Genomic DNA, 14,020 nt, shown 5'->3' with positions numbered 1-14,020 from the left:
CAAAAGATGACAAACATTTTCAAAAGATTAGAGCTAGAATTATTAATAACCATTAAACAGAAAATAAGTAATTCAAATGTTTAATCAGAAATGCCCCCCCAAAAAAATCCCTGGTGTACAGATGTGGATGATGATGTGTATATTTGACGGTTTTCTTTAACTTTAAACGGAATTTTGGGGTTTGGTCGGACAAAAAAAAGCAATTTGAATATCTTGACTTTTTCCCCGATTTCTGACGCTGTGTGCGGCCACTTAATGAGAATAGGACAGATAATGGGGAATACAGTACAAACAGCGTGGGAAACAAGCGCCATGCACAGTCGGTATGCTTGTAATGTGTACAGTCCATGCAGACGTAGATGACAAAATGTACGACTATGTAGACTTCAGACAGGACGCTCACATGCAGTAACACTCTGCTGTAAAACCTGGAACAGACGTAAAATCAATGGAGAACCTGTTTAGGGAGTTGCCGGATGTACTTTCTTAATGCAGAGCTATTTAGTTGACAAACATACTCAGACTGCTTTATTCATTTTAATGTAGACTTACTTAAGGCCAAGTTTGCGCTGTGGAGATATATATAATGTAGGGAAATATAAACTAAATACAATTTAAAATACAGTACCAGTCAAAAGTTTGGACACACCTTCTCATTCAACTACTTTGAAGAATCTAAAATATAAAACATATTCTGGTTTGTTGAGCATTTGTTTGTTTACCACATAATTCCATATGTGTTCCTTCATAGTTTGGATGTCTGCAATATTAATCTACAATGTAGAAAAAAATAGAAATAAAAATAAAGAAAAACCATTGAATGAGAAGGTGTGTCCAAACTTTTGACTGGTACTGTAGATACAAGGACGATCAAACTCTGGGACTTGGGGCACAGAGCGCGCACACACACGCACGCACGCCAAGAAGTGGCTGCTCAGGATCCAGGCCGGGGGAAGCAGCTAAAGTCAGAGAACCTAGCTGGAGACCGAACTAGGACAGAGCCATTGAGACTAACCCGACCCAATTTATCGCACAGCTCAGATATCAGAGCGGAGGACGAAAGAGAAAAATAGTACACAGAATTATCCTTTCATCTGCCACGGAGTTTTGCTTGCCGCACAAACAGACAGAAAAGTCAGAAAGATAGAGGGAAGGAAGGAAGGAAGGAAGGAAGGAGAGGCGTGGTGGTCAGAACATGAGCATGTTATACGCAAGAAAGAGATTTGGAGAAACTTTAAACAGACCAAAACGTTGGATTAATATTCCATGAGTGCAAAATAAATAAATGGATGAATTAGTCATGGAGCGGATAGGGAACAGAGCTAATCAGGATTTGGTTAGAGATCATGAACGTGTTCCTGTTTTCGTACTCTGCTTTCTACCCTCTCATAATTTGTTCCTGTATCTCCCTCCTTCTACTCATCCTCCTCCAGTCTCTTGTTCTCACTCTGTCCTTGTCTCATCCTTTTCTCTCTCCCTCTCTCTCTGTGTTGCAGTGTGATGTCACCATCAGGGAGCTAATGCTCCGTATCCTTAGGTTGCTGCATTCCTCCTATCACACTTTCATACACAGCACAAATGAAAGGCAAAGCCTACACACATGAACGCACCCCACCCAACACCACAACAGTTTATCTCATCCGTCCTGTTCATCTGTGCCTCATGCAAAATGCAGTAAGGATTTCCAAATCATTTCAAATCCCTTATTTTATTAGGTTTACCTTTCAACTTTGGCTGCAACTAAATGCTTAAATACCTGAAACTCAGTGATGTGTATTTACCATTTCTTGGCTGAGAAGGCATTCGGACACATTCAATTAATTGCTGTAGCCTACTTACTCCAAATACTGAGGGTCCTGTCTCAGAACTATTAGTTTGATCTGATACTGTCAAATATTGATACGATATGAATAAAGGTTTAACAGGGAGATTCTCAAAGTGACTAAGGTGATGAGCTGGACTATTTCGCTAGAGAAAAGCCACTTTGTTGATCTGTGCTAAACTAAAAAAATAAACACTGAGCTCACAGTCATCGTACATAGACACAACAGAGTGATGCATCCTTTAACAAACAATCTTTGGCTGAATACAGACACCAGCTGCAGGGAGCCACAAAACAGCCAATCTTTTCACTGTAGTTGTACAGAATTAATGCTACAGCTGATCGGGATGTCATTTTAACGGTCGGCTATATAAAATTAAGCCTGCTGCCAATATGATTTCAATTTCTCTTTGCCAAAAAAAAAGTGAGGAGGGATAAAAGATATAAAAAGATTTGTTAGCATCTCTTATCTGAACTAATCTTGGTATTTTACCAATAGCCAACTTTATCCAAAATGGACCCAGCTACCAGTTCCCATCCCTAAGAGCTCTGTTGCTAATGTAACTCAGAAGAAATGTTTGGCTTTCCAAATTGCCCTTTAAAGGGACTTCCCGAAACTGCAAGCACAAAGCAAAAGGCCTCCGGACAAGATTTTCCCCAGAGGATTTTCTCATCTGCTTACTCTCTGTACATGATACACCCAGCAGCCTACAGACACAATTCTCCATGCAGACATGTTTGACAGTCACCGTCGGATGATTAGAAAGCAGATACAGATTAGTTTAAACTCAGCATTTTCCTGTGTTCTGTTAAGAAACTGCACTGAAGTTCACTTTCAGTATGATACCGGCCTCCTGAGAAAATAGTGTTGATGGAAAGTTGTCCTGACAAATCTAAGACTTGATACGTTGGAACATTGTGTTTGAGCAGCTCGACTGATAAGCACCTATGGCCTAAAACACACAAACCAGCAGCTCCCCATTGACTACGAGCATGAGCTGGAAGGGTGGAATAACGGCCATCTGGGAAATCCCCTTCTGTCCATGCACCACTTCCTAAATCTTTGCTTGGGAGAACTTCCTGCATTCGCCATCCCTTAGGCTCGGGCTGGCATGTACAATAGGTGACAAGTAAAACACTAGTAGTGGGTCAGTGGTGGAGAGCATGTTGAGGGGAACATAATGAGGTCCAGAACCAGGGTGAAATAGCCTCTGGAGATCCTGGCAAATATAGAGCTTTTGATCCATAATTGTTCTCCATGAAGGCTTGGTACTGACCTACTCAGCTGTCGTCTGAGATGACCTCAATATGATAAGAAGAAAAGAATAAGAGGGTACATGCTAGAGATGTCACGTCTGTCCTTATGACACATCATATCTTATTATATTAGAAATTTAGGATATTTACATTATTGTAGGGAGGTCCTTATCAGATTTTTTTTGGGCCAAATCTTGATCCGAGTGCTTTAATGCTGATACTGAGTGTAATCTGATACTAATTACATTTACCTAAATTATGAATAAATATGTATCCGACACATCTGAATTCCAACAACCTACCTGATCCACATAATCGGGGTCCTGATTAAAAAAAAAGCTTAAATTATTGGTATGCTATGAGTTAAATACTTTTAATTTGGGCAATCTTGTTCATGCACTTCAACCCAAGAAAACCTTGCTAAACATTTATATTTAAGTTCTTCATTTCTCCAATTACATTTTTGCAAGGATTCCTGTGTATGCGAGCTGTTTCGCTTTTCGGCATATTAGCATAACCAATCCAATCAACCATCGACATACATTTCTATTTGCAACTTATACCACTCATACTCTACTTTTACAAGCCAAATACAGCCAACCTCACACGGAGAGGCTCTGGATTACATCACTTAATAGAGTGACAGTCAAAACCACACTGATGCTGCTGAAGACATCCGCAGACATCATGACTTCTGCTTTCACATCAACGTAATAGATAGGGGATCTCCACAACATTTTTCTTCGACTGCATTGGCACTGATTTGTGTGTGTGTGTGTGTGGGTGTGTGTGTAACACTTCCACTTCTGACCACTACCTTGGTCAGCTGTTCAGCTACAATGACATCATACTTTCTCCTGTAGTAGCCACACAAACACAATCATTTGACATACACACACAAACACAAACACACACACACGTCAGTGAGTTATCTTTAAGCATTCTTCTTCTTCTTGGTATGTGTGTGCCCTTTAACGTCCTGCGTGAGAGTGTAGAAACACAACAGGGTAGTAGTCTAGTTGATGGATGACATTAGTTTTGCAGGGCTCAGATACCGGTGGTAGCGTCTTTATTATGGGGGACACGCCAAAGACACTTAAGGGAGCGATCCTGCTCGAGGAATGAGGGTCCGCGCTACGGCAGCCGAGCAGCACAACAAGGGTGTGGTGACTGGGAGAGAGGAATGTCCTCGGGACAGGCAAATGTTTTAACATGGGCGAGAGGGAGAGACTTTTTGAGGATACGACATAACAAAATAAAAAAGGTGTTTAACTCGGTAGCCCGTGCGTATAATTGATATTTTGCTTAATAAAAATAAAAAAAAAGGAAAAAAACATCCGAAACCAACTCAACATTTACTGGCCAAACTGGTTTCCTAAGAGAAAAAGGCGATACGTTTTTTTGTTTCTTCTTTAAAGCAAGACCAAGCTGGAGTCCATATAATTAAATGACGTAATAAAGCACATTATGGGTGCAGACAGGAATGCTGATATGATCCATATCTCCGACTGGAGGGAACAAACAGGTGTGTCCCACAGTTAATTATACTTTTCCTTTATATTTAATTTATCTAAACTAACACGTGAGCCAGTCAGCTGGTAAAAAAAACTAAAAACTTCTAAACAAGTAACAGGTTTCAACTCGCGCTGCTGCTCGTGCTCGTGGTATCTCGACTCATTGACGCGTCGTCTCGAGCTACTTTTCCTTCACACCTCCAACTCGCTCTGCAGACTCGAGGCGCTCCTCGAAATGAAATGAAATGAAACGAGTCTAACACAAAGAAAGCACATATTTTATTACCTTTCCCAGAGTATGTTTTCAGATATCAAAGACCTCCGTGTTTCCGTCCCGCTGTCTTCTGTCCGTGGAGCAGCTGTAAAGTAAAACGTCCGAGGAGGAAGCGACCGAGCCGAGACTCACAAGACCCTCCCATAACAATGCGTTCACGGCCCCCTCGGAAACTTGAATTTTCTAATCATCCAGCTTGGAAGCTCCTGAAGAAATAAAGCAACATCTTTGCATCTTTTTAGGACGCGCAATTTAAGAAGATAAAGATGAACAGTTATGTGCAATATATGTTATATTATTAATTTATATTTATAGCTATAATAGTTTTTCTGTCTGTACATATACTATTTCAGTTATTGTGGATTTTTGTTTTACTGTTTTTTATTGCTTATTTATAATACTTGTTTTTTTATTTCATTTTATTTTTATCTTGTTTTTCTTTTACTATGTCTCTTGTTTTGCACTATACTCTATGCTGCTGTAATCCCGTAAAGTTCAACCGCTGCGGGACTAATAAAGGATTATCTTATTTTATCTTATCTTATCTCTTATTGTCGTCATCATGTTTGACGTGGTTTGCTCTCAAACAAATCCATCACACTGAATATCACAGCTGATTTCTATTAAAGAATTAGAGATTTGCATACAGTGAGTTAATGTACTTTGTGCTTATTCTAAAGGTCATACTGATAGCTATGATTTGCACCTATATTTCTTAAATTGCCTTTCAATGTATGACTCTGTAACTATATTTTCCGGAAGGATGTTATCAAACAAATACATTCTATTTTGTATCCCAATTCCATATTTATATCTACTTTGTGATGAGGTTTACACTGTGTACCAATTGTAACAGTGCACTATTGTTACTGATACTGATATCAATCAACTTTGACTCTTGTCCTGCCAATTTAAAATGTGAAAACATCAAAAATAGTGCAACGTTTTAAGCTAAAACTGGTTCAATCGATACTCCTTTTCCTGATGAAGGGCCAATCTAGGTTGTGTCTTTTTGAATGAACTTCCAGTATTTAATGATATGTTAAACAGTGTTCTCAAGTACTTGACAGGCACGAATCATTGCAGTTTTTTGGACTCAGCACAGAGACAAAAATGTCTGGTGTTTGTGTGTGTTTTGCACAGTGAGAGTGTTTTTCAAAGAATATATTAATTTATATCTCATTTTTGAGATCTGTTTTCAGAACTAAAACATCAACATTTTTTTTCAGATGTGAAAGGCTCCGGCAATCCCATTGTGGGTAAAATCCAGTGACAAAATAGTCCATCAATGCAACACTCAAAAATTGAACGACTTAATTCAATTATTTTTTTTTCCTTTTACAATGCCACACTGAAAAACAGAGAATATGTACATTTGGGACGGAGGGTCAGCTGCTTACAACATTATAAAATAAAGAATTCCCGACTGCACCTGAATGCAGCACGGTGTCTTCACTGTTTAAGATTCCAGCGTCTGCACGCTATTGGCTGAAAGGATTTAACCGTTACAAGGTCCCCTCCCCTTTACGGTTAGAGAATAATGACATCATTTATATAAAGAGGGGTCTGTCATAACAATTGTCACCATTAGTTGGGTTTTCAGTTATCTCACAAGCATGGTTGAATATTTTTCAGAGTTTTGTAAAATCTGAGATGAATACTTCTATTCTTATCTATTATATATATATATATATATATATATATATAAATGTATGAATCTTATGTTAATTTAATCATTATTATTATTATTATTATAATAATTGTTCCTCTTATCAGTATTATTATTCCTTGTTGTGTAAGGAAATGGACTTTAACCGGATTGTTTTTTCCCCCCACAGTGCTACAGGAAATTACACAGCAGGGATTTGAGCTTTTTGTGGTCGCCCTAGGGTGCAGCACACTGTAAAAACAAAACAGCTCCAGGGTAAGGGGAACATTTCATGGCATACAGTAGGCATATTATTAACCAATAGTGGTCTTTTATCAAGACAGAGTTTGGGAAGTTTTATTGTACCCAAAGAAAAACACCTAGTGACAAATTTCTAGTGCATCTGTTTTGATTCTCATGTGGACAGAAAAAAAAACAAAGACGTAGTTGTTGAGAGGCTTAAACCACAAGCTTCCAAAACAAACTGAATGTATCTTACTCCTCTGTATCCTGGCTCTTTGACAGTAATTTGGACAGTTTTCTGCAGTTTCCATGGTAATAACCACCTACTGTAGTTTAAAATAAAACAGTGCACAGTGGCACCTCCCAGTCCCATAGAATACTGACGGTGTTTCTGTAAGCTGTCTGGGAGGGGGAGCCGCAGGATGATGTGTGCTGACCAGGGAAAGATGAGCGTTTGTAATGCAGCTGCAATTCAGAGAGCTTCCATAAAAACACCCCTATGCTTGTTATCATTCTTGCACTGTCCCTCTATAAACTGCTATTTTGACACTATGCTACATGGTGCATCAGCTGATTCTGTAAATGTAGACAGTTGAATTATCTGGAGACATCTATAGGGCTGGGGACTTTTCATATTTACTGATCAGTGAACACAGTCAATTTTTAGTAAAATTAAATTTAAACTTTTGAGTTTGAGGCTAACTTTCAGATGTTAATTCATGTCATTGACCAATAATAATTAATATTGATGGTGCAGGCTTTTAATAAAGAGAGAGACCTGGTCCAAGATGGAGAGAAAGCTATCACATTAGCACCAACCAATCTAAATAGTAATATAAACTCCTCCACTGAGAGATGTTGCATGCTTTTACTTTCCACAACTGAGAGCCAGTACCCCACCAAGTTTCAAGCACAGTTTATTTTCCAAGGAGGCATCATTTGCTACTTTACTAAATCTATCTTTTATTATCATGAGAATCGCATAAATAAAAAGATAAGGATAATTAAAGCATTATTTTCACCAATACAGGAAACATGTTAGCATTTAGCACCACTGCTAAGCCAGTGAGCCTGACTGAATTTAAGTCAAGTGCTATTATTCAGTGCCTCCAATAGCTGGAAGAGTGAGTAGAGTTTCCAGTGTGGGCTCAGTAATATACAGTACAACAAGTTTGTACAGCCTAAAGGGGAAACTCCTACACTGCTACTGGATAGTGAGGCCTTTTCACAGTAATTAAGATGAATGGAATGAGTGAGTTAGTTTTTCTTTTCTTTTTTTACAGTATAAATATAAGGGTAAGTTATCGAGAAAAGCTGTTGTGTGATTTACCGTAGTGAGGGAGGCTGATTGATTGGAAGAAATAGACAAGTTCAGAAAGGAATTGGTGAAAACATGTTGTTTGATGTCATGGCACAATCATGAATTTTATATAAATGTTATGAGTAGATAGTTGGATCACCATCCACTCGACCCCTTTGGATTGTTACACTACTATCATGGGTATCTTATGAGGCTGAATGAGAATGCAGATTTCTGTCTTTACACTGTTGAAGACCAACCAGAGCTTGGCCATAAACAATCCCCCTATTTAACTTTAACATTGTTTGAATGCTAAGAGAGATCTCTAAAAATGGTAATGTTAAATGTCAAGTGTCACAAGGAAAAAATAAATCGGGGAAGAAATCCATCCATAGATAGCTAGACAAGATAAATAAACTGTGAAAATGGACTGCAAGCTGTACACACAAACTGGCAATATGTATAAAGGCCTGTCGCAATGTGTCAGACATTTATGCATTGTCATCCAAAAATAATTATATAGTTGTACAGTGGACTCTAGTGTCAACATGTCACCACTACACAGTGTACTGCTGTGTTTAAAGGCTGCATTTTTATTCTTACACCACAACAATTCAGATGGTAGTTTAACGATAGAGTAAGTCAAACCTTTCATATTACTTTGTTGTGAAAAAATAAATAACAGTATTACAGACTATGCTGACATTGCATCACAGTGTCCAGTGTGGCATATAAACCTTTTCAGAGGACAGCTTGTGCATCAAACGTTTCACATACAATGACCGAGGCCTTTCATTGATTTATAGAAGCTTATATTATTCAGCATTGGGCTTACACAGTGTTTCCCCCTGGACACAACACCAAAATATCAATAGTATCTCTGTGAAACCCATTTCTGGCATTACTCACCTTTTTCCAGCACTGGTTCAGTAACACAGAAAACAAGAGGACAAGCTTGAGGCTGCGGTGAACCACTGAGTCACCCTTCAAGTCCCTGAGGAAGTTTACTCTTGAGAGAGAAGTTGGACTAGATGTCCTCACTTCACCCTTACGGCATTTACACAGCTAGAATGTGAGGATGCAGTGACCCTTAGTGGTGTAACACACATAGTACAACCTGCATGCATGTCATTGTTTATGCAAGGTAATCTGTTTGAGTAGTGAGAAAGGCTGATGACAGAAAAACTGAAGGAAATTGACCTCATCAACATCATTTGGTGAAAAAAAGGGAATCAAAAGGTCCTCATACTCCGTCAGCACAGAATTTATTAGAAATGCTATATTTTGGCCATGGACCTTCATCTGGCATCAAATTCACTATGTGAACCCAAACATCTGTATACTAATGCCATAGGCTGTAATAACAAACACCTGACACCTGAATTAACACACCAGGAACTGATAAAAAAAAAGTGAACTGATATCCTTTGGGTTCAGACAAAACAAGATGTAAAAACTATGGCTCTGGGTACTTGGGATGGGCATTTTACGGGCAGATAAGAAAATATTAAGTCTATGTCTCATATTTTAACTGTCTTCATAATCTCCATAAACTGGAAGAAAAACAAATCACATCTGCTGATTATATTAGGAAAACCTAAAGTAATATTCCTCACAATATCCATCAATATTTCAATTAAACAGTTTAATATTATACAACACATTGCCAACATTTGAATGCTCCGATGTACAAGGCAAATAGTGGAAACGACTGTTTCTCAATAAAACAAAGAACCTAACAAATATTTGAACCCAAGATATTGTCAAAGTACCAAACAAGAAAAAGTTAATAATTGATGTGTTAACTTTCTCAGGTGTTCAATTGTATAGGTTGTTTAAGCCTGTGGCTTTACTATAAGGACATTTTGGTTAGCATTGTGTTAAAAGTCTATGACCAAAACATGATTATATCTTTATTTTTTTCTACATACCTGTCTACCAGACATGTTAACAAAGCATGACAAATGTTTTGAAATTACCATATTATCTATCTGTTAGAATGTAAATTAACAAGCTTATTTTTTAACTTTTTCCATTACTGGTCCAACAACATACAACAGACCTGGCCACTAGAGGGCGCTAGAATCACACAAATAGTGACAGTAAACCAACTCATCTGTTTGCTTTTCTTTCTTAATGGTTGCGAAACAATTCATTTTCTTTAATTAAGGTATTTAAAGAGACTAATTTGACTAGTGTTGACATTCCATGAACTACCCCTGTCTACTGTTCACCCCTTCAACTGCAACATTTACGTTTGAACAAGGCCAAAACCAAACGAAAAAAAACATGTTTCTCCACAAGATGACATTTATAACCACCGACCTCGTCTGCCTCCTCCTACTCATGCTCAGAGCTTATTTTTCTTCAAAATAGTGCTATTAGTAGCAGAGAATGTGGGCTCACTGGTTTTCTCCTCTCCAAAGTGTCTTTCATCTTGGCTCCCTCTGGTGTCTTTTTCCTCAGTAAGCTTGAGTCAGTTGAGTAAAAGACACAACTGGGAACAGAGAAAGAGTGAGTGAAAATCATCCCTGCTGCCTCATATAAAAGGCTCCCACATCGCAGTCATTGGCCGTCATGGATTATCATTAATCATGTGTAGGTATTGTCATCAGGGGGAAATGAGGAGGTCGGAGGAAAGAAATTAGGGGGACAGGGGGAAGCAGGTGGGAAAGAAGGGGTGAGGGAGGGGTGAGACGGATGAATGAATGCAGTGTAGTCCCACTGGCAGTATATACAAACAGACTGAATTGCTTTCAGTGGCTGTGCTTTGCACAGGGATGCCTCTATGGGGTTATAGACACACATCTGTATGGATGGGATGTTGTGTGACTATCAGGCAATTCTAACCTGTATGAATGTGAATCCAGGCTGAACAGACTTTTGTTGAGCAGACCAAGTTCACAAGAGGTTTTAAAATCAATTGCCTCATTCTTGTAAGGCTTTACAGGGATGAGCCAGCCATGCAAACATGAAAACCAGGAATTGAGGAGAGTGTAAAAGATTTATCTCGTTTCACTTGGGTCAAATTCCCAGCGTTGCTGTTCTAATATGCAAAGCTAAAGGCGTGCTTGTGTTTGTGTCAGACCTTCTAATCCAGTTTATGTACAGTGAGCCAAAGTGTAGCAGGGTGGTGGATGCAGGGATGAGTTAAAGGCACAACATCTACTAATACTTCCCAAGAGAGTCTCTAAACCCTAAAAACTATACACTCTCTGCCTCTCTCTCTTAACTGTACTATAGTACAGTATAAAGCTGACAAAGGCATTAGACAATGCAACTTTGCTCTTCAGCCTCCAAATAGACCCTTATCTGTCTGATTCCATCCTACTTAAGCTGTTTACGAGATTGAGAGAATGAAAGAGAGGGAGAGAGAGAAAGAGAGAGAGAGAAAAAGAGAAACGCTGGAGGAAAGGAATACAAAACAAACTGAGAGTGAGAGAGGATTAAAAAAAGAAAGACAGAAGGAGCGATAGACATTCCTGTCCCTGAACCGATAGCGTGGAACAACATAATCCCAGATTTTTATGGTGCTCAGGAGATTATCTAATGGGACCTCCCAAACCTGCTGCTCAGATGAGGGGAGATGAGAGGTGAAGAAACAAGGCAAGGAACCTTTTCCTTTTTTTCCTTTTTTTTTTTTTTCGTATTGGTTTAAAAACAAAAAGCAATTCTGGCTCTTTTTTTCTCCAAGGTACCAAGACCTTTTCTTTGTTACTCTCTATTGTTCCCCTGTTACTGCAAAAAACATAAAGAAATAGAGCTTTTATTTGCACTGCCTCATTTAGCTGTGCCATCATCTTCACCACTTCACCACTGAATATTTTAAAAAGCCATGGAAACAAGTCTCTCGTTGCACTGAGAGAGCTCTCCAGTTGGTGTGCATATCATCCTCCATGTATGGGTTTACTGCCTCCCATCACACATGGGTATCTGATAAGTTAAAGGATCATCACTTTCTGCCCTCTTCTTGTTCCAGAGCATCACATATGATATTTTACGAATCTACTTTCTTCTATGCTTAATTAATGCATATATTATTTGAAAACACAACACTAGTTCCGTGTTTGGCACTGAATGCAAACACTGGTCAAACGGCCTACTGTATAAAGAGCTAAAAAACAATTTTGGTCTATTCTGTTGAGGACAGTCTATTCCTGTAGAGAGGTCCCCGGTGCACTCCTGTTGTGTCTACATTAGTGTAAAGCCAGACGAAGCGTAAAGGACTGACATTTTGAGAACACAGCAGAACAGAACATCAAGTAGTGATACTTTTGTCTTCATTTCCTCCTTGCTGTGTTTATCAAAGTCAACTGGATGTGATGAAGCTGCGATACAGCATGTCCTCAAGCCTACGTGTGTGACCACTGAGTTTATATTTCAAAAAGATTGTTGGATATGTTGACACTCAGTTCTTTGACATTGAGCTGGATAATAGATGAAGATAAGGGATGTAATTACATCATCACATCATTGTATGGATTGTATTGTAACCCAGTGTACTTACAATGGACTGACTGAGCCACAGGTCCATGGTGTGTTTAAAGGTACAGTGTGTACGATTTAGTGGCAGTTGTGTGTTGCAGATTGCAACCAACTCAATACCCCTCCACTCACCCCTCCCTTTCCAGACCTGAAATTTTAAAAAACAAATACATGCAGAACAGGATTAGAATTTATTTATATTTTAAATATAACTAAATATTGTGTTTAGAGCAGCAACAGTAATGCTTACAACAGCAAAGTCACAATTTTAAAGTAACTAATATTTCACTGGAAACAAATATAAAATGTTAATTCAATTATTAACACATTTATAAAGAACAATAAACACAGACATCCATTAGTATCAGTCAGTATTGTCAGCTTGGTTATAAAAAATGCTTTTGGCCAAGCATTTATGATGCGCTTGTGTAAACATATCAGCAGTGGATTAGAGACCATGGACTAATGGGTTGAATTAGGTTTTGCTTTCGTTTACATTTTCGTGCTTGTAGAACAGGTGTATTGATAAAGTATTGGCTTTTCAATCGCAAATATATTATCGCAGCCACATCAGGCAGCTGTTTTCATTTAAAAAAGCTCTAAAAGTACTACCTGCCCAGCACCAAATATCAGACATAGTTAGCGACTAGCAGGTGAACACAGTGGAGACTTTAGCAGCTAAAGAGAGAAAACAGAGCTTAAGAAGAGTGAATATTGTGCTTACATTTTCCAAGTGTATGCTGGATGTATAAACACAAGTTTTTGTTAACATTTTTGTGACAATGTTGGATTTACAGCTTGAATGAATTAATACTGCCTTAAAAGAGGTTAGAGTTATCTTACAAAAACTACTGCATGCATCTTCACCTGCATTCATTCATCCATTCGCTTTTCCTGGTCAACGGTGCAGTGGCAACAGAGCAAGCAGAGCATCATAGCTGTTCTTTTCTAAAGAAGCAGCATCCTCCAAGCTCTCCCTGGAGGATCTCCATGTGCTGCCATACCAGCTGGGAAATGTTGTCAGTCAATCTGTCATGTTGCTCTTCTGTCTGAGGTTCAACAACTGCCTTGGGTCACCTGCCACACCGGCTTTCCCAGAGGGAAAGCTGAAACAGAAGCATGTACCTGTGGTTTGACAAGACACAAAGAAAGGTGAGGAAGAGAGCAACATTAGTCTGACTATCTGAATAACAGTGGGGGTATCCTGCCTCTATTTTTGGCAATGAGATCATTCAGCTCATTTCCATGTGCTGTAAATGACATTTAACGTGAAAGAAAGTTGAAGAGCACAAGGTGTGTCTAGGATGTCTGTCATGTAATTTTAATGCGGTTAACTCTAGTGTAGTTAACGCTAATGAGAGTCTCACGCAAGGCTCAAGTAGCTTTCATGCTGCGATGCAAGACCATCAATTAGCAATGAGGGCGGAGACTGGTCTTTCATGCTCATCTGAGATTTGAAGGAATTAGTCTGTTTGAA

The sequence above is a fragment of the Anoplopoma fimbria genome, chromosome 12 (genome assembly GCF_027596085.1).
Source record: "Anoplopoma fimbria isolate UVic2021 breed Golden Eagle Sablefish chromosome 12, Afim_UVic_2022, whole genome shotgun sequence".
NCBI lineage: Eukaryota > Metazoa > Chordata > Actinopteri > Perciformes > Anoplopomatidae > Anoplopoma > Anoplopoma fimbria.
Note: the sequence above shows the minus strand (reverse complement) of the source record.